The 19,688-nt window shown below is 49.2% G+C and overlaps 1 protein-coding gene across 11 annotated transcripts in view; it reads left to right on the top strand.

Moving 5' to 3' along the window:
- SEMA4D (semaphorin 4D) overlaps positions 1 to 19,688 on the top strand; it is a 121,859-nt gene that overhangs the window by 22,094 nt on the left and 80,077 nt on the right. Inside the window, exon 1 of one of the 11 annotated variants that reach the window (XM_054588054.1) lies at positions 13,813 to 13,832. The exons of the other annotated variants lie outside the window; for them this stretch is intronic. The gene's annotated coding sequence lies outside the window, so the exon portion shown is untranslated. Of the gene's footprint in view, positions 1 to 13,812; positions 13,833 to 19,688 lie in introns of those variants that run through there. 11 annotated transcript variants of the gene reach the window in all.

Consider the following 19,688-nt stretch of genomic DNA (forward strand, 5'->3'; position numbering starts at 1 on the left):
ATTTAAAAATACCTTTACAGAAGTCTCTGGAGTAATGTTTGACCAAATATCCGGGCACATGGCCCAGCGAGAATGAGTTCGCCAAGTACCTGGACCCCGCGGTGGGCCACAGATAAAGTGTGTGAGCTTGCAGGGCTGTGTGAGGATGAGTGGTGACCTGCTTCTCAAGCAGCTAGGGCTCTGGCTAGTCCCAGAGGCCACAGAGCTGGCATGGTCATGGAGGAATCCCGCATTTCTTGCCTTCAGGGGCTGCTGGGAAAGTGGCTTGGCATTATGCCAGCTGAGCCCCACATTTGCTGCCCTTTGCTTCATCAGGACTCCTACTTCACTCCTGTCACCTCTGACCTCATGTTTAGGCTTAAGTGACTCCCCAGGTGCCTCTCTGATGATTCCTGTCATCCTCCCTCCAGAAAATTCATTTCCTGACTTGAGCACACTGGAGGTGTTTATTGAAAGGAAAGCCTTGGTTCTCTGCCTCCATATTTTCTTCTAAGAAAAGAAACTTTGTTCCATCCCAGTCTTGCCATCCTGTCCCTGCCTTGTGAGCTGTTGACATTGGCCTTCCATCCTCCTGGCGCACGCTTATCAGGTCTCCTGGCTATCCTGTTAATTTGATGATAAATTATCACAGTGAAACAGAAGACATGCGCTATGGTGTCCAGGTGGGCTCAGTCTACTGTGTGTGTGGTTTTGGAAACGAGAGGCTCAGTGGATAAATGGACAGAAGCAAAGAGGAGCACTGCAAGTTCCCAAAACTGACAAAGGAATATGGTTCTTCTTTTCCATCAGGTGTGTTTGAGGGGAGTGAATGAATGCATGCATGCATACATGCATAAATGTATGCATCAATCCCAGAGGCTGAAAGGGCTCAGTGTGGCTGGCAGGGTGCTGAGTGGGTGTTGTGGGGACAGGAGTCCCAGGGCTGTGACCCAGGGTGAATGTGGGCTTTCTGGCCTGGCACTCGGTGTGTTTTGTGCTTCCTAGCTGGCTGAGCTCAGAGAGAACTGTCCGTAGGAGCCTGGGACCACAGGCCTATCCTTGCTGTCCTTACACTGCGCTGGCTCAGTACAGGGCTCTCCACCTGCCCCAGGCCTTCGGCTTCCTATAAAGACTCTGATCTCACTATATCAAAGAAAAGCAAGGCCTTTGGGATGGACATGAGTTTGCAGCTGCCCTGGTGTTCACCATCTGACCATCTGGTCCCGCTTCCTCCTGCAGGGGCTGGCGGGCCTTTGTGGGCTCCCTGAGACTGACAGCCAGAGGGGGTCAGTTGCAATGCCAGAGAGCTGCTCTGGGTGGAAGTCTGGTGCTGGTGGACAGTCCTGCTGACGAGTGCCCAAGCAGTGTGGCAGCGCCAGGCCCGCTCCTCTCAGAAGTACCATTGAACTTCCCAGGGTGGCCCAGCTGGGCGTCCGGGGTCTGCAAAGCTGGGACCCCGAGGGCCCGTGGGTGACAGACCTGAGACCAGAATTTCTGGTTCAGCATTCATTACGGAAAGGTTTGGCCAATAGGAACAGGCAAGTGAACTATAAATTCTCTGACTTCCCCTCTTTGAAGGACACGTCTATCAGGAAGAAGCTAGAGAAACAGTGGGTTGATAATTTCCCACACTTTCAGCCCAGTCTTTGGTCAGGTTGTTCTTGGAATCACAAAACATTAGATAATGATGTCTGTATATTTCTTTTTTAATGGTACACATGTTCTCAAGCTTCGACCGACCACAGGGAAGAAAGAGAAGCTAGTTTAAATGAGTTTACAGAGATTATTTACTCGATTCTTTTTCATCTATCAAGGGAGTATTGCTAGAAGTTAAGAATGGGGAGATGTGCAAATCAGTTTAGATTTTATTTGTCCAACATAATCTTTGGGATGTTCATATTTGGATTAAAATGCCAATGATTTCTTGACTCAACCAGCAACACAGAGTTTAAACAAAGGTTAATTCCTGCTAAAATGCTTGGGACACACAGAGCTGGGTGACTGAGTTAGATTTTGTTTGTCTTTGGTGTCTTTTGGTGCCAAGTGTCTAGAAGCCGCAGTTTTCATTTGGACATCATTGGGGTTGAGTCTGTTGGCAACCAGTCGGGGAGGCGGGCACATGGGTGTCCATAAGCTGGTGCCCATAGGTCTGCAAAGTAGTTGAAACTTCTCTGACTCAGGTGCGTGGACAGTGCAGCACCAGGATCCACAAACACTTCTGGGGGTGTAACTTCCCTCCTCTGGGTGGCCCTCAAGGAGGGGAGGAGGAAGCGTCTCTGTAGCCCTCTGTCTACACGTGCACCTGTTTGAGGTTCTGGTTGGCTCAGGTATGGCTGAAAATGCAAGCTGCTGCTTCTGGCTGTGGATATATTTTACTTACTTTGTGGTTGCCTCTTCTGGGAGGCAAAAGCATGCTTCTTTGAAAGCCCAAGGGGTTGCACAAATTGACTCCTGCGGACTCTAGTTAGTTTCTGGTCACATGTGAGCAGACCCTGTCCCGTGTGTCAAGGCGCCCATTGGCATGGCGTGCTCAGGGAATATCTGGAATGACATGCGAGACTGGACAGCGGTTTTTCTACAGTTTGACTTGCAATGCAGTTCTTTAGTTTCTTGCTTTTAAAACTCTCATTATTGTTCATTTTTATACAAATAACAGTTTTGTAAATCTACTTTTCTGATGAAGAATAAGGGTGTTTGTTGTGGTAAAATATACATAACATAAAATTAACCACTTTAAGTGCATTGTGCAGTGGCATTAAGCCCATTCACATTGCTACGCAGCCATCCCCACCCTCTGACTCCAGAGCTTATCAGCATTCCAACTGAAACGCTGTCCCCGGGGAACACGATTTCCCCCACCCCCAGCCCCTGGCTCCCGCCCTGCTCTCCTTTCTCTCCTTTTGAATCTAACTACTCTGGGGACTTCATGTAAGTGGAATCATGCAGAATTTGCCCTTTTGTGACTAAAAGTAAAGGTTTTTAAACATTTCAATCCAATTGATGTGGTCCTTTTACTCTTTTTTCTTTATGTTTAATATACCGGAATAATGATTATTTTGGTATACAGTTGTATAAGTTTTAATACATGTATAGATTTGGGTAACCACCTCCACAAGCAGAATACAGAACAATTCGATCGCCCCAAATCTCTGTAATTATCCTGTATATTCACACCCTCACCTCACTCCTAACCACATACAGAATGAGGCAAAAGGAGGTCTATACTAGTTTATGTGGAAAATAATACTATAAATAACAGTACAAAAATAAGCTCTGTTTCATATGCTCATAACTGTAAACCTACTTTTGCCCCCACCTGTATAACTACTGATCACTCTTTGTCCCTGTAGTTTACCTTTTCAAGAATGTCCTATAAATTGAGTCATGCAATAGGTTGTCTTCTGAGGTTGGCTTCTCGCTCAGCAAAATGCCTGGCTCAAACTGTTGGTTCTTATTTGACCACTGAGTCGTATTTCATCGTACACTTGAATAGAGCTGACATAACATTGCAGTGTGGGCTTTTCTGTGAATGTGTGGTTTCAGGTCCTTAGGACGGATACCCAGGAGTGGGCTTGCTGGGTCGTATAGTATGGTGGGTGTCTGTTTATAAGAAACGTCTCTGGATTGGCTATTACCTTTCACATTGTCACCACCAATGGGTGAGTTCCATTTGTTGCACATCAACTATGCTTGATATTAATTAAGGTTTTTTTTTAGCTATTCTAATGTGTGTACAGTGTCTCATTTTAATTTTCATTTGCATTTCCTAGAGGAGAGAATGGGGGAAAAGGTACAGGAAATAAGGAGCATAATTGGTAGGTACAAAATAGACAGGGAGAGGTTAAGAATAGTACAGGAAATTAAGAAGCCAAAGAAGTTATATGTACGACCCATGGACATGAACTAAGGGGGAAGGGGAATGCTTTTGGGAGGGAGGTGTAGGGACGAGGGGGCTAAATGGGAGGAAAAAAATGGGACAACTGTAATAGCATAATCAATAACATATATTAAAAAAAAGAAATGAATTTTTAAAAAGCTTTTAAAATTTGCATTTCCTGGTGGCTAATGATGTTGATACCTTCTCACATGCTTATTTGGCATATGTCTACTTAGGTGAAATGTCTACCCAAGTCTTTCTCTCATATTTTAATTGGGTGGTTTATATTTTTCTTGTTGAATTTTGAGAGTTTTTTAGTATGTTCTGAATACAACTTCTTTGTTATATATGTGATTTGTAAATATTTTCTCTCAGTCTGTAGCTTGCTTTTGATTCTTGTAACAGGATCTTTTCCAGAGCATCACATTTTAATTGTGATAAGGTTCTCTTTATCAGCTTACCAAATGTTGACAGAGTACGTTACTGATCTTATAGACTGTGACTTTGCTAAACTCCCCTGTTAGATCTGAGAGCTTTTCCTTTTTTGGTATATTCCTTGAAAATTTTCTGTGGAATTTTTTACATAGGCAATCTTGTTGTCTTTGAAAATGTTGTCTTATTTCTTCCTTGCTAATCTATGTGTCTTTTACATCTTTTTCTTTCCTCGTTCACCAGCCAGGCCTCCAGTTCAGAAGCAGTGAGAGGGGACATCCTTACCTTGTGATGTGAATTACGTGTATTGATTTTTTGCAAATTGTGCATTTGCCTTGCATTCTGGGATAAACTCCATTTGGCTGTGGGGTACCACATATATAGTCACTGGGACCAAATTTGCTGATGTTTTATTGAAGGATTTTTGCACCTGTGTTCCTGAGGCATGTTGGTCTTCATGCGCAGTCTGTCTGGTTTTGCTGTCAGGGTGATGGTGGCCACATTGAAGTTGGGAAACATTTTTCCACTTCTGTTTTCTGGAAGATGTTGTGTAGAATTGTTATTTCTTAAGTGTGCAGTAGAACTTGCTGGTAAAGCCATCTGGGCCTGGAGATATCTTTTTCAGGTTTTTAACTATGAATTAAGTTTCTTTAATAATTACAGCATTGTTCAGGCTATCTGCTTCATCACAGTGAGTTGAATAGTTTGTGATTTTGCTAGATTGGATTGTACCTCTCTAAGTTGTTGACTGTGCACACAGGATTGTTTGCAGCGGTCTTCTGATCATTGGCGTCTTAGGGTTTGCGGTGGTTACACTTCTGTCTCCTGGTACTGGGAGTGGGAATGAATTAGACCAAGTGTTTGAATGCAGCCTTTCGAACAGGGCGATCAGCACGCTGAAGGCACTGCCCCACTTTCTAGGCTAGACTCCCTGAGGTCAGGAAATGTCCCCAGGGAGTCACAAATGAGATGCGCTAGAGCAACATTAAGGCTTTTAACCCACTGGGACAGCATTCGGTGCCCAGGCTTGGGAAGGTAATCCGCAGCTCACAGTGACCTGCACGTCGTCATGTGTTTCCAGAAGCATCAGGTTACTGCCAGGGAACAGCTTCACATAAGGAGAATCAACCTAAAATGTGGAGATTCCAACCCTTGTTGCTGATGTGTTGGTAAGGGGAGTGTTCCAAGTGGTTTGTGTGTAGTACTTTTTATGTAGTACTATTTATGTTTTGTCTGTTTCCAGTTGAGGCCACAGGTTAGCTTACCTTACAAGCCCTGGTGTAAGCAGAGATTGTTTGGTGGTTTATCTGCCAGGGGCTGAGAATGGACGAGAGTAGACAGTATGTCCTTCTGTGTGATACATTGTCTTCCTTTACTGTGAACCCTAAAGCAGACATTTTTAGAATGGCGAAAGCTGTGGATTTTGGTTCGTGTCTTAGTCCGTGGTGTAGTAACAAAATACCACAGACTGGGTGGCTTATAAACAACACATTTATCCTCACAGTACTGGCAGCTGGAAATCTGAGATCAGGGTGTAGGTTGGTCAGTTGAGGGCCCTGTTGCAGGTCGCAGATTTGTGTGTCCTCGTGAGGTGGAAGGGGTGACAGGCTCTCTGGGGCTGCTTTTATAAGGCACTAACCCCATTTCTGCATCCCCACTCTCCTGTACTAGCCAGCTCCCAAAGGCCCACCTCCAGACCCCATCACTTTGGAGTTAGGATTTCAACATGTGAATTTGGAACACAGACATTCAGACCACAGCAGTTCCCGACTCGGATATTGTGGCATCTTTGGCATCTTCCTATGTGAGGGAAAAGGTCACAGCTGTTTAGTAATTTCTCAAGCAAGATTAATTTGGCTTCCTTTAATGAAAAAATGTGTCACTCTGGGCTTTAAAATAGAGGGATTTATGAGCAATAGAAGGATAATAAGTTTTTACAAATGCAGAACAGTTTGGAAATCCCTGTTACAGGTAGAGGAAAGCACCATGCTGTGTGAACCCTGGAGCAGTTATGGCTCATGGTCATTTGTATGACCACGCCTGGCACAGTGCCTCCTCAGTCACTCAGTTTGACTGCTGCCTGTCTCACTGTCTGTGGCAGCTCAGTCTGTCCTTGTGCGGCTCATCTGCTACAGGCTGTGTGTGTTGCATACCTGATCAGGACACTTCAAGTGAGGTGAGGTGGCTTCACCCTCAGGTGCTGGTGTTACTGTAGGTAGCAGCTAGAAATGAACCACCATTACAGTCTGACAAAGAACTTAAAACAGGAAGATGGAAACAAAAGGAAGTCACGTCTCACCAATTAACTCAGCAGTCCTAAGCCTGGTCTGATACAATTGCCAGGTGTTCCAAACACCATAAGCAGGGATAGTGCAGGAGGAGGGGAGTCCTTGAGACTCTGTGCTGGGAAAGGGAGCCTCTGTAGCAGTTTCACTAACTCAGACAAAGAGCCTTTGGCCTATATCTACTTAGGTGAAATGCTGTTGGGGGGGTCTAGCTGAGAAAGAAAGCCTTTGTCGCTGTACATTGTTCCCAAGGTTTAAAAGGGAAGAAGGAGGGGAGGGGGAACCTAAAAGCTGACTAAGGTATATGACCCCTGAACCCCAAGAGTCGGTGCACTCAGATTTAGCTGAGTGCCCACTTGTAGCCTCAGCTCAAGTGTAGGAACAAACTTACTAACTACTTTATTTTCCCTATACGTGGGGCATTCAGACTAGCCAGGTGCCTGCCTGCAGCTTTGTGCTTGCATGTGTTTCATAAACAAACTTGCTATCTTATTTCCACTATAGGTGTTTGTCTTCACTTGAATCATATCTTGCAAGTGAGACAAGAACCAAGGTACAAGTTCATGGGGGACGGGGGGCAGAAGGCATACCTCCTGTCTCGGGTCTCTCCCTGGTAACACTGGGACAGCTCAGGTTCCAGGAGGGTTGCCTCCAAACGTGGAGCGTGGGGTGTGCTCCCTGCAGTCATATCCTTCCAACAGTTGACAAGACTTGTGACCTTTCTAGGTGTAATTTCTCCTGATTATAAAAGTTGCACATGCTTACTATAGCAAGTACAGAAAGGAGGGAAATTCAAGTCAGCCCCTCCACTGAGCAAGTTTGGGGTATATCCTTTCAGCACTCACAGCCCTTGTCTCCTTCAGGACTTAATTCTAGGAACCACATGCTGATGTGGGACCACAAGATCACTAGGTTCTGAGGAGCCAGAAAATGGGCAGCCAGGCTCAGGGGTCAAGAAAGTGTGTGGATTTGCTCGCCCTGGAAGAGCTTCCCGTGACCATGACCTTGCATGGCCACCAGGAGGGAGGGAGGCAGGCAAGCAGGCATGGGCATGGGCGGGCCCCATTGGCACTGGAGTGCCCACTTCTTTTTACAGAGGGTTTTCAGCCATGACGCCTGCAGATTATTCATTCAGTCTTTTTCTAGGAGATGGGTGACATTTTATTTTCTGTTCTGATTGCTTGTAAAAGTAACAAAACCCTCTTAGAGCCATTCTCTCTAGAGCTCATGGCTTACAACCTTATAGTTATACAGTAACTAAAGGCAGTGGGAATGAAGTGATGTCCTTGCAAAAGGTTACAGTAATTAAAATGGACCTCACATTTGTCATTGTCATGTGAACCCAGCAAGGAGTCCTTGTGGCCTGGCAGTCACTGTCCATGACTTCACATAGGAACGGCCCTCAGCTGACACACTGGCCATTGTTCCTGCAGACAGCATTCCACTTGCTGTATGGGGGTCTCATCACTCAGGTATTGATCAGTCACACTAAGCGCAGTGCAGGGGTGCAGTTTGGCTGTAATTGAGTTGTGCGTGCATGAGACCAACTTGGGCCATGAGAGAGATGTTTCTTGAGCATGGCCCTGGCAGACGGAAGCACGTGCTCTCAACCTGACACTGTGTGCTCTGGACAGAAGGTACCTTACCAGTCCCTGGGCAGCCTTTTGGGTAAGCATGGTCCTCTGCAAAATGTCACATCTCCGACCTCTGAAGAATTGCCTGCACAGCATCAACCTGTCTGAGCAGATACTTGTGCTCCGGGAGGGGTCTTGTACCGTGTGGAGACCTGGGCTTCCTAGGGCAGTGGTTTTACTCAGACAAGGAGAAGGCCCAAGGAAGCCCCTCTCTGATATTAGGGTTTCTGAGAAGTGTTTGAGGAACCTGGAAAGAATTCTAGATTGACAGGAAGAAAAGGCTTTTCTGAAAGTGAATTGGTGTCATTGTACTTATTTTTCACAGCTCTGAGCCATCACCACGTTTTGGTTTGAGTAGGGGGGCATAAGTTTTTCATGACATCAGTTAGCATTTTATGTATTGGGTCCCTTGGTGCATGTCTCAGGTGGCAGCAGCACAACTGGAAATGCCCCACAGCACGGGGGAGCTACTGTGGCAACGCTGGGCCTCTCGCTGGACACTGATACTTGGGGACTGCAGTTCCTTACTCTCTGTAGGGGGCAAAGGTCCTTGCTCCCAGGTCCTCAGCTCCCCCACTGCCCCACTTCCCTCTAGAAACACAGGATTCCGCTGGACACGACTTGATTCCTCATCACATTTTGTACCATCACCTGGTCCCAGCCCTCTTTCCTCCTAAGTCTCAGAACTCCCCCCACTGCCTCTTCCCACCTTGGACTTTGAAGTGAGTGGCCTTTGAGTGGAAGGTTAGAGTCTCTGGACTTCTTAGAGCTGTGTCATTGTTGCGATCATGCAGTCACACGTGTCTGCACATACAAATGAATTCTGTCCATTGCGGGGGGAAGGGGGTGGACAGATTGCCTCCCATGGAAAAAAGCCAGTAGTGTGCCTGTTGGAAATTCATTTCAGTATTCCTTTATTCCTATATTTTTAAAATTGACCTGAAGTTTCAGAAAGCTCTGCCTGATTATTCACAGTCTTCCTGGGTGGCTCTGGCCACAGAGGACATTGTGCCTTATGTGGCAAAGGTGGAAGGCCCCACAGGACAATGCTGGGGATGCAGGCCCATGAGTGGGCGCCCCATGGTCAGCGCCGGCTTCCCTGGGTGGGAGGGGAAGGGGTTAGGGCTGCAGAATGGGACCACTGTCCAATGTTAGCAGGAACACAGGCTCCTGGCCTCCTTGCTCTCTGTCCATATCTGCCTTTAATTCTACTCTCTGCGTGGGGCCAGTGACCCACAAGGTGCATTGAGTGGGTTGAGCCCTGTGTCCCAAAACCTCATACCCTGTAGCTGCCATGAGTGGCTGTCAGACTTAAACTGGGGTTGGAGTCTCTGACTGAGTGTCCCCAGGTGCTCACTGCAGCCTGGAGGGATGGTCTTCAGCTCGGGGGCCCTTCTTGAGGTTCCGTGAAATTCCCCTGCTCTGATGGAACTGGAAGAGAGGAGGGCTGCAGAGGGAGTAGTTTGTTTGTTTGGGTTGGGGCCAGCAGCCTAAGCATTAGCTGCCAGAAGAGCCAGCAAAGTTGCAAGGACCATTCCTGGGATCTCTGGGTGCCACAGTGAGGAGGGATGTAAGGGTCAGGTGTGAGGGTGCCTTTGAGTCATACCCAAAGCTAGGAGGGGACACAGCCACTCCAGACCTGCAGCCGCCTGCAGCTCGTCCCGGGGACCAGATTAAAACCTTGTGCAGACTTGTCTGCATTAGAAGGTGTTTCCAAGAGGGACTTTTGTTTCCAGTGTGTACAATATTTAAGCTTCTACTTCCCCACCAGAAAGCCTGTCCTGCTAACTGAATTGCTTTGATGGTGAAGGTGACATTGGGTGTTTGGTCCATATCCCCGCTTCAGCCCTGGGAGCCCTCCCCAACCTTCCCATGTTAGGAAGCTCCCATGGCTTCACCTTCCACAATATAAATACTGTGCTTACAAGAGGCAATTTAAAATGAAATGCTTAGAAAGATCAAAATACAGAGCCCAGCAGAAGTAATGCCTGCTTGAGTGTGATTGGTAGGGTAATGATATGGGTGTAATAATTTATAGTTCTAATTTAAACATTTCACCTAAAATGTCATACAGTATGCTTGAGTGTGATATTTTTACATTACAGAATTACAGGCTTATGATTTTGTAATAAAAAGGGGGCATTGTTTGTGCTGGACCCTGTATATTCTAGAAGTTGCACTGAAGTAGAAAACCAACTCATTTAAGAGATCACTGTTTCCAGTGTAAAGCAGTTCTTATGGAAGAGTTGTGTCACTGCATTCTTTGTGTGGGGGCGGCAGTTCTGTGCTTCCATTGCCAATGTGGGCACATCCGTCTGTGAGCTCTGGCGACACTGCCCAAACCTAGGTTGGCCTCTGCAAGTAGCTGACCGCTGGGATTGCATGTCCTCCCGTGAGAGCAGGGACTAGGTGGTCTGGGAGGCCTGGCTTTGCGTCACAGAGTAGTTGGGGGTACCAGGGGTACCCACTGCAGAGCTGCAAGGAGCTCTATGGTCATCCAGGAGAGGGCTCATGTGGACCTCTGTCCGGGGAGCCACAGAGCCACAGGATATAATTTTCTATTTCACCTGTGACTTTTTCCCTCAAACCCAAATTCTTAAAACCTGAACATGCTTATGCGGAGACTGTAAGGGCCAATAGGGCACTACTGTGAGTTTGTGGTTGCAGTGCTACCTGGTCTTTAACATCCCAAGGCTGTGTCTTACCAAATGTGTCACCTGCCTGCTGCCCCCTGTGATGGGGCACCACAGCATGAGGTGGGGTGCCCACCCATAGGTAGCATGCGTCATTTTCAGTAAGTGTCTTGCAGAGCTGAGAATGGAACCACTGTAGATGTAATTAAATTGACACTGGAAAAGGAGTTAATTACTTCTGTACATCAGAGACCTGGCTGCGGCCCTGTGAGGCTGTCACCTGGACAGCCACCAGGACCACCCCCAGGGGATCAGGGTCCTCTGGGCACTGCTCTGGCCAATGGTGAGGCATCTGAGATGTTTGTCTGTGAAGACTGGCATGGGGCACTGAAAGTTCATGACTCATTGATGTAAAAAACTGCACACTCTAACTTTATCCCTACGGCCGATCTATGCGAGGTATTAGCCAAACATCATCTCAAGGCTTTTGGTCCAGATTATATAACAGGAGCAGCAGGACCCTGAGGAGGAGGCCTGTACAGAGCAGTGTTGTCCAAAAGCTGCTGCAACAGGACAGAAAGCCCAAGCACCATCCAGGTACCCAGGGGCTGGACCCAGGTCAGTCCCACGTGACAGACACCCATGGGCACTGGTGCTCTGGATGCCTGCTAAAGATGGGGCTCTGAGAAGCCAGGATGCTGGCGGGCAGAGGGCTGCCGTCCAGGACCTCTATCCATAACAGTTGCTCAGCTCTGACTGTGCTGGGTCCACTTATAGTGACTGAAAGCTTCCACACCTTCAACTACACATGAACCCATACTGGTTCCTGCATCAGAGCTCACGTGGTAACACCGCACATCGTATGCATCTGGTTCGTGCTTTTTACCTGTGTTGTCCAGTGCTGTGGCTGTCACCACCCATGGGTGGAGTGATCCACGTGTGGCCAGTCAGAGCCAAGCAGCACAGCACTGCAAGTGTAAACACTCGGCAGGCAGGAGGCCAAGGCCCAGATATGGGACTGCAGAATAGCCCATTCGTGACACTGTTACTTATGTGTCGGAGTGATTGTGTGTTGGGTTTGTATTCGGTTACATAAAATACATTATAAAGACTTTACCTTTCCTTTTCACTCTCTGAATGTGACTTCTGGGAGCATTGGAAATCGTGCATAGGGCTTGTAAATGCAGCTCACCCCATGCTTCTATTGGAAGCACAGATCTAGGTAGTTCTTTGGTGACTTCTGCATTTCAGCTCCCCCTTCCCTCAAGGCCCAGCCCTTGGGTTGGAAGGCACTGATTAGACAGGAGGTTTTGAGAGTACCTTCAAACCTACTGTAAGTGCTGTTGTTTTTTGCATTGCCACGGACAATTACTAACAGACTGCCAGGCCTTATCAAAGACATGGGTTCCTTGCTCAGCCTGGTTTCTCCTGCACTGGGAACCCACACTCTGCTTTGGTGAGTGTGCCCCTCCCTGAATGGCTGCCCACTCTCTAGGTGTCTGTCTCCCTGTTTTCTGTGCATAAAGAGCCATGCCATGCATCTGCAGCTTAACATTCCACTTCAGCCGTGTCCTACACGGGGTGGTGGTGTGCAGAGCCTGCATGTCCGCATGCTTTGATGAAGCACTGCCTTGTCCTGTGGGTGGAGGCACCACCCATTAACCATCTGCTCCTCAACGTGCAGTTGCCTCCTCTGGGGTCCTGCTGTTGGTACAGCTGTGGGGCACATGCAGAGTCTTGGAAAGATACCGGCAGGCATTCCCACATCTGGTCGGCTATTTATAACCCACAAAGGCCTGTTTTTCTCTGAAAAGAGTGGGCATGTGGTGATGCTGTCATGCACCCGGGTGAAGCCAGTGAAACAAGCCTTTCATTAAATGACTTTCTGGTGCACCCGGCTCGTTTTCGTCCCCATGCACAGGCCTTGGGTTTCAGATCTGCCCTGCTGCTGTCTGACTGCATGTATGGAACCTGGTTGGAGCTGTGGCCCCAGTGTGGCCCCAGCTCTCCCAACACTGGGGGAGGGGCAGGGTTCTTCAGCCCATCTCTCCAGCGTACTGAGTGCCATCCCCGTGCCTGGCATGCTCTAGGCACTGGGGCCTCCACGTGGAAGAAGCATTCTAGTGGCCAGGAAGATAGACTGCCAAAGGGACCAGTATGTCATATAGAAGGAGTAAGATGCCATGGGTGAGAACTCAAAGAGATGCCAAAGGAGAGAACTCAGGTGGAGAAGGGGCAGCAGGAGGCCATTCTGAGAAGGGGTAGCCGATTGAGGAAAGACAGGAGCTGGGCTTGGGTGTGGAGAGGAGCATTCCAAGTAGTGGGGATGGCAGGTGCAAAGGCTCTGAGACAGGAGCATGCCTTGGGCCTTGAGAGCCCAGGATTTGGACAGGACTATAGGCTTCTGGGGAGGATGGACCATGGAAGAGGTGCAGGGACCCCCATTATAAGGCTGCAAGGTGATCCTGGAGAGAGATGGTGTGGGCCTGGGTGTAGCAGTTAGGGTGGGAGAATGGCCGACGGGGCGTTTAAGGGGAGGTGGGCCCAGGAGACTTGCTGCCATGTTGAATCAAGGATGATTCAGGAGTTGGGGGTGAGAGTCGAGGATGTGCCTAGATTTTGGCAAAGCACCTGGAAGGACGGAGGGCCCACGGACAGACCAGTTCCCCTCAGGCTATCCAGGAGGCATCTGCCCTTGGGATGTGGGCAGTGAGGCGTGGGGACATGTGGTTGTGGCAGGGAGGAGGCCCAGGGGTTGGGGAGACATCTGAGAACCAGTGGATCCCTGCCAGAGCACCGAGTCTCCCAGAGGACAGGCCACCTCTTCTGGAAATAGGCCTCATTGATATATCTGTTAGATGAGTGAGGCTGGCTCTGTGGGACATTGAGTGGGCCCCGCCCTCGGGAAGCATCTGTCAAGATCGGAGGGACAAGGACAAAGGCATACAAGGGTGTGGGAATGAGGTTCTCAATGGTGCCAGACTGCTCAGAGGTGAGATGGCCTTTGACAGGTGGTAGGCTTAGACAGGTGGATGTGTGGGAAAGAGAGGATGTAGCAGCATTCAGAGACATGAGTCTTGGGGTGCATCCCAGATAAGCTCTGTGGGGTGCTCTGAATGGCTGAGCACTGACAGCTGGAGGCAGGGTCCGACTGTGGATGAGACAGCTCACTCATGCCGGGATGCAGTTAGGCTTTGAGTAGGACTCAGCACAGCACAGGAGGTGGGTTTAGAAGGGTGGTGCCTTCCTTCTCCCATAGGAGACTCATAAGGACACTCTCCATGCCTTCATCACCCCCTTTTGCTGCCTCCTTGGAAAGGCATGGTGACCCAGTGTAAGGGATGCCCCACACCTTTGAGTCAAAAAGCCGGGCTCATTTTTACAGAAAAATGCTGTGGGCAGAAAAGTTTGCCCACTGTCCTCATTCAAATCTGAGAGGTCCAGTTGTGTTCGCAGAGACAAAATCATGTGTCCTGTCTTCTTGGCCTCATTGAGGAGGGGTTGATCACCGACCAGGCAGTGCTCCATTATGAACTTGGATCTGCTCCCCTTGGGGCCTCTCCCTTGGGCTCCAGGATTGGTTTTTTGGTCCCTGATAGGCAGCTGAAGAATAGACCTAAAAAAAGGAGGTTCTAACCCCTGGCACCTCTGTCATCTTACCTAGAAATAGGGTCTTTTCAGAAGAGAGTCAGTCAAGAATCTTGAGATGGAGAAGTGGTCCCAGGTTATCTGGTGGGCCCTAAATGCCGTCACATGCCCTCATGAGAGGGAGGTATGAGGAGATTGAGAAGACAGGAGGAGAAGCTGATGTGAAGACAAGTAGAGATTTGAATGATGTATGTGTGATGGCAGAATTTATATGTCAGCTTGACTGGGGCACACGGAGCCCAAATACCTGGTCAGACATGAGTCTGGGTGTGTCTGTGAGGGTGTTCCTGCAGGAGATTAACATTGAGTCTATAGCCTAAGTAAACAGATGACCTCCCCTGATTGGGTGTGGGTGGGCCTCATCCAATCAGTTGAGGGCCTGAGTAGACTGGAAAGGCAGAGGAAAGGAGAATCCCCTCTCTCTGTGCTGCTTTTGAGCTGGTTTGTCGGCCCTCTCCCACTTTCATATGTGGACTCGAGCTGGAACTTATACCATTAGCTCCCCTGTGTCTCAGCTTGCTGACTGCTCATCTCAAGGCTTGCCAGCCTCCGCGGTCATGTGATCTGATTCATTATAATAAATCTTTCTCTCTGTATCCACATCTTTTGCTTCTGTTTCTCTGGGGATCCTCACTAATACAGTGGCCAAAAACCGAGGTCTGCCAGCAGCCACCAGAAGCAAGAAGAGGCAGGAAGGATTCACCTCCAGGGCCTCTGGAGGGAGTGGGCCCTGCTAACACCTAGATTTCAGCTCAGTGAAACTGATTTCAGACTTTTGACCTCCAGAACTGTGACAGAATAGATTTCTGTTGTTTTAAGCCTCCCAGTTTGTAGTTATTTGTTAGAGCTGCCACAGGAAAAGAACACAGCCACTATAAATAGTGATACCATAAATACCCTGGCCATGTACATGAGGCCATCATTTAATACATGTCACTGCTGGGCCAGGGTGTGTCCCTTCTTGTTTTATAGATCTTGCCCAATCAGTTTTCAAAGATCTAACAACTCGTCCTTGTGCACGTGAGCCCTGATCCTTGCATGCTCCCTCCACAGTGGGTGTGAGGGTCTTTCCACTTTGTCTCCTGGGAGGGCACCTTTGTTACCTGATGCATGTCTCTCTCAGTCCAGTGAGCTTAGGGACCTTTGCTTGAAGATCCCTAGAGGTTTGCATTCCTTCATCTGTGACTTGCCTGTTGTGTTCTTTGCCCATGTTCCTCTCAGAGGGTCTCTCTCTTTCTCACCCATTTGTAGTGGCTGTTTGTTACAGAAATTGATGGTTCTTTTCTGCCTTGAAAATATCTATTCCCAATTCTCTTATCTGATAATTACTTTTAGTAATGTGTCATTTGCCATCAAGGTTAAATCACTTTGCATTTGAATAGTCTCTCTCTTTACGACTCCTGGGTACCTGTGTTTGTTAGGAAGATGACACAGCTCTCTCCTGGCTGGTGTTTTATTGTTTTGTATACTTGAATTCAGCTCTTGAGCATGTCTAGAATGCTTTTGCATAATATGGAATAAGATATTTGAGGGAGGAAAGTCCAATAAGACTTCCTTCCTGGGTGCCAGCACTAACTATTCAATAATCCATTCTTTGAGCAGTGAGTTGAACTTCAACTCTGTGGTATATTGCCATCTCATATAAACTGGTTCTTCTTGGGGGCTTCTCCCTTCCATCCCACTGGCATGTCTCCCACATGCCCACCTCGTTGTAGGTAGCAGCTGTGTAGTGGAGCAGGCAAGGAGCGCCTCCCCATTGTGCTCTATGTGTCCTGCGGGTGTTACAGGAGCGCTCCTGCACATACTGTCATGACTCCGTGTACGTGTTCACATGTTTCTCATGGCTTCTGGGCAGAGGAAGATTTGGGTGGGCATACAATGGCTGTGCTGCCTTTTCAAGTACAGAGGAAGGAAGGGTGGAAGTGGAGGGCAGGCCAGGTGAAACAGGATACAGAGATCATCGTCCTATGTAAAATTATCCCTCTGTGCACACAGAATTTTAAAAGATCATTAAACAAGTGAAATAGACGTATCCAAGGTTTAAGGCACTAAGTAGAGAGCAAGTATTTCATGGAGGAGTAAAAGGATAACACACTGCACCAGCTCCGCCATTGTGTCGGGGACGTGCCACGGCGTGGGTGTTTCTGGGCATGGGTGTTCTTACTCTGTGCATGGTGGGACATGCATGTATATGGCAGGGTAGGAAATGCAAATATTGCTGTTCCAGGCATCCCATGTCTGACCTTGGCTGCCCTCCTGAGCTCACACCTGGACACTGACTCAGGCTCTCTAGGTGACAGCCCCCTGTGTCTGCAGATGCATTCCCTATCCCCCAAATGATTTCTCTGTCCCGCAGATGCCCTCTCTGCCTGAGTTCACAATATGCTGCCCAAGCTGGACTGGCCACACCCATGCTGGGAGGCTGGTGAGATCAGGGCTTACCCCGTTGTGGCCCTGGCCCTGCCCATCCTGCTAGTGGCAGTGTACCTTGACGTTCACACAGCCAATTCCACCCAGGTCTGGCAACCAGCAGTCTCACATACCTCAGCGGGGATGAGGGTGGGGTTGGGTGGGGTGGGTGTATGCACTGCAGGCCTGGGGCTGTTCAGTCACTCTGTGTCCCCGAGCAGGTCCTCCTTTGGCAGCTGCTGGTGGTACAGCCTGCTTCACAGGTGGCAGTCATGGACAGGTGGGGTCCAGACTTCGCAGAGTAGGTTCATTTGTCTCACAGACACCTGTGTGACTGGAGGCTCTGCAGGAACAACCAGACTTGGCATGTCTGCTCCAAGGTCAGGGGAAGGTGAACCAGGAGCCTCCCTGTGAGAGGAGGATGGGGAGCTGGCCCCATTGGGAGAAGGCAAGAAAGGCGGAAAGCAGCTGGTACTAATGCAGGACTGGCGTCTGCCCACTCTTAAGCATGTTTTCATGGATGTCTCCCACCATCTAGATGGGAGGAGTGGGTGTGTATCAGGGATGTCCTCGAGGGTGCAGAAGGTGCCTGGCCCACCATGGATGGGAGTTGGCCTGGTGCACGTGAACCAGATCCCACCATTGACTGAGGATCTGTGTCCAGGGGTCTGGTCTTTTTCTTCAGGGAGGCGGCTACAGGGACCATAACTCCTACATGTGTATTGACAGGAGGGCTCAGTGGTGGGGGGCGGGGGGCGTTGTACTGTTTTTTTTGCTTACTGTGTTGCCTGCTGAAAGAAAACTCATTTCTTTCCAAAATTTACCCTGGACTCTGTAGTTTCAGCCAGCAGGGGAGGTGACTGGCAAGGCAGGCTCCTTCCCCTTCCTCCAAGATCACCTGACTCCTCTGAGGCCCTGCAGGCACCTGGCTGCCCCATAATTTCTCCTGTGCTTTCCTTCCAGCACAGAAGGCTCAGAGCTCTTTGCAGAGAGCTGTTTGCACCTCATAATGGACTGACATCAAAGCTACTCCTTTCCCATCACTGGGGTTGGAGGTGGGGACCAGGCAGCTCAGGCCTCTGTCCCACTCAGTGTGACTCAGGCCACATGAGAGAGGTTAACCAAATTGAGGACCAAAGGCTGTGGTCAGCAGAGGAGAGATGATACAGGGTCACTCTGGTGCCCTGGTCAGGCCTGGGCCTGTAGTAACAGCAGCCTGGCAGCCTCGCCTTTGCCAGCCTTCATGTCACAGCCCACATGAGTCGGCTATGTGCACACGGAGCAATGTATCCAGGAGAGTGAGAGTCATGTAGATACAGCTGTGGGATGGTAGGAGGCACTGCTAGTCTCAGGGAGGCTGTCCCCTACATCCACCTCCTCCCTACCCTCCCAGGTCACAGCTGTCCTCTCTGGCCGGCCCCCAGCCCTGTGGCCTCTTGGTGGAGCCTGGTATTGTGTTGCTGATCAGAGGCTACAGTTTAATGGGGTTTTAGTGAGGATCCAGCGAGGTAAGCCAGAAGCAGAACGCGTTGGGGACTGCAGTGGAAGCTGAAGTGGTGAGAGGCATCCAAGGATCCCTGCGGGGAGGAAGCAGCCACAATCACTGTGGGGCCTAGGGGCTGGGTGTTCTAGACTCTACAGCCCTGAGGAGGAGCCCCCAGGCCAGGGAGTGGGAGTTGGTGCCTTTTCATCTTTTGCCTCCAGGCTTCCCTTCTCATGGCCAGGGCATCTGGACACAGCAGGGCCACTGGCACTGTGGCCGGACTCAGGGTCCCTCCTCCTATGTCAGCACTGCAGCCACTCCATCTGCTAGCTGTACCCCTAACGTGCAAAGCTGTCTCCCCTCCAGGCCTTTGGGTTTTCTGCCTGTTTCCCCCGATAGAACGATGGCCCATGCACCATACAGGCTCCCTGACGCTCCTCCCAAATGGCATGTTCACCAACAGGCCCTCTGACAGCCTTTCTCCTGGGAATCAGGGGCACTTACCTTGGGGGGCCTGGGCCACATTTGAAGGGTGGAGAGGGATGCCTTGGGTGGCTGATGTGTGGAATGTGCCCAAGCAGAGGGGAGTGCCAAGGGGCTCTGCGGGGCCAGGAATAGTGATGCCCAAGGTGTGTGCAGCTGAGGGGTCAGGGAAGAGCAGGAGAGACGCCTCACATCCTGGTGCAGGTGGCGGGTGGCAAACCACTGGTTCTCTGCTTTGTGTCTGCACTCTTTGTGGTGAAACTGAAGGCAGGTGGTCAGTGTCCCCGGCGCCTCTCCTCACCCCAGCTATCATCTGTACTTTGTGGCGGTGCACTGACGGCACAATTATACTGTGAATTCTTGGGCTATCTAGAGGGTGAATTAATGCTTAAAATTGACACTAAGATGTGGTGAACTTGAATTGAACATGCGGTGGATTGGTGTTTCATTTGACCAAAATTTGTACAGTGGATTTTTTTTTTTTGCTAACGTTTTTTAAAGGGAAAGTATAGTACCTACAAATATGTTTTTAAAAATAGGCCCTTCTCTTGCCTTCTTCCGTGAACCCAATAGACCCATGGAGGCACTCTGGGCCTGGGGACTGGTGGGCTGTGGTGAACTTGAGATCTGTCTGCTGAGCTTGTGGTGCACTGGGAGCACCTTCACATGGGAGTGGGATCAAAGTTTGCATCATGTCACTGGATGGTGAAGGCCGCTGTTTGAAACCCTTAGCCTCTCTTGGGTGCCTTAATTTTTCTGTAAAATCTTTAATCACAGAAGAAATATGTTTCCCCAAGTATAAGTGTTTCTTTTAACATTACTGCC

The sequence above is a fragment of the Pteronotus mesoamericanus genome, unplaced genomic scaffold, assembly GCF_021234165.1.
Source record: "Pteronotus mesoamericanus isolate MK-2021 breed Mesoamerican mustached bat unplaced genomic scaffold, CSHL_Meso_final scaffold_125, whole genome shotgun sequence".
NCBI classification, from domain to species: Eukaryota; Metazoa; Chordata; class Mammalia; order Chiroptera; family Mormoopidae; genus Pteronotus; species Pteronotus mesoamericanus.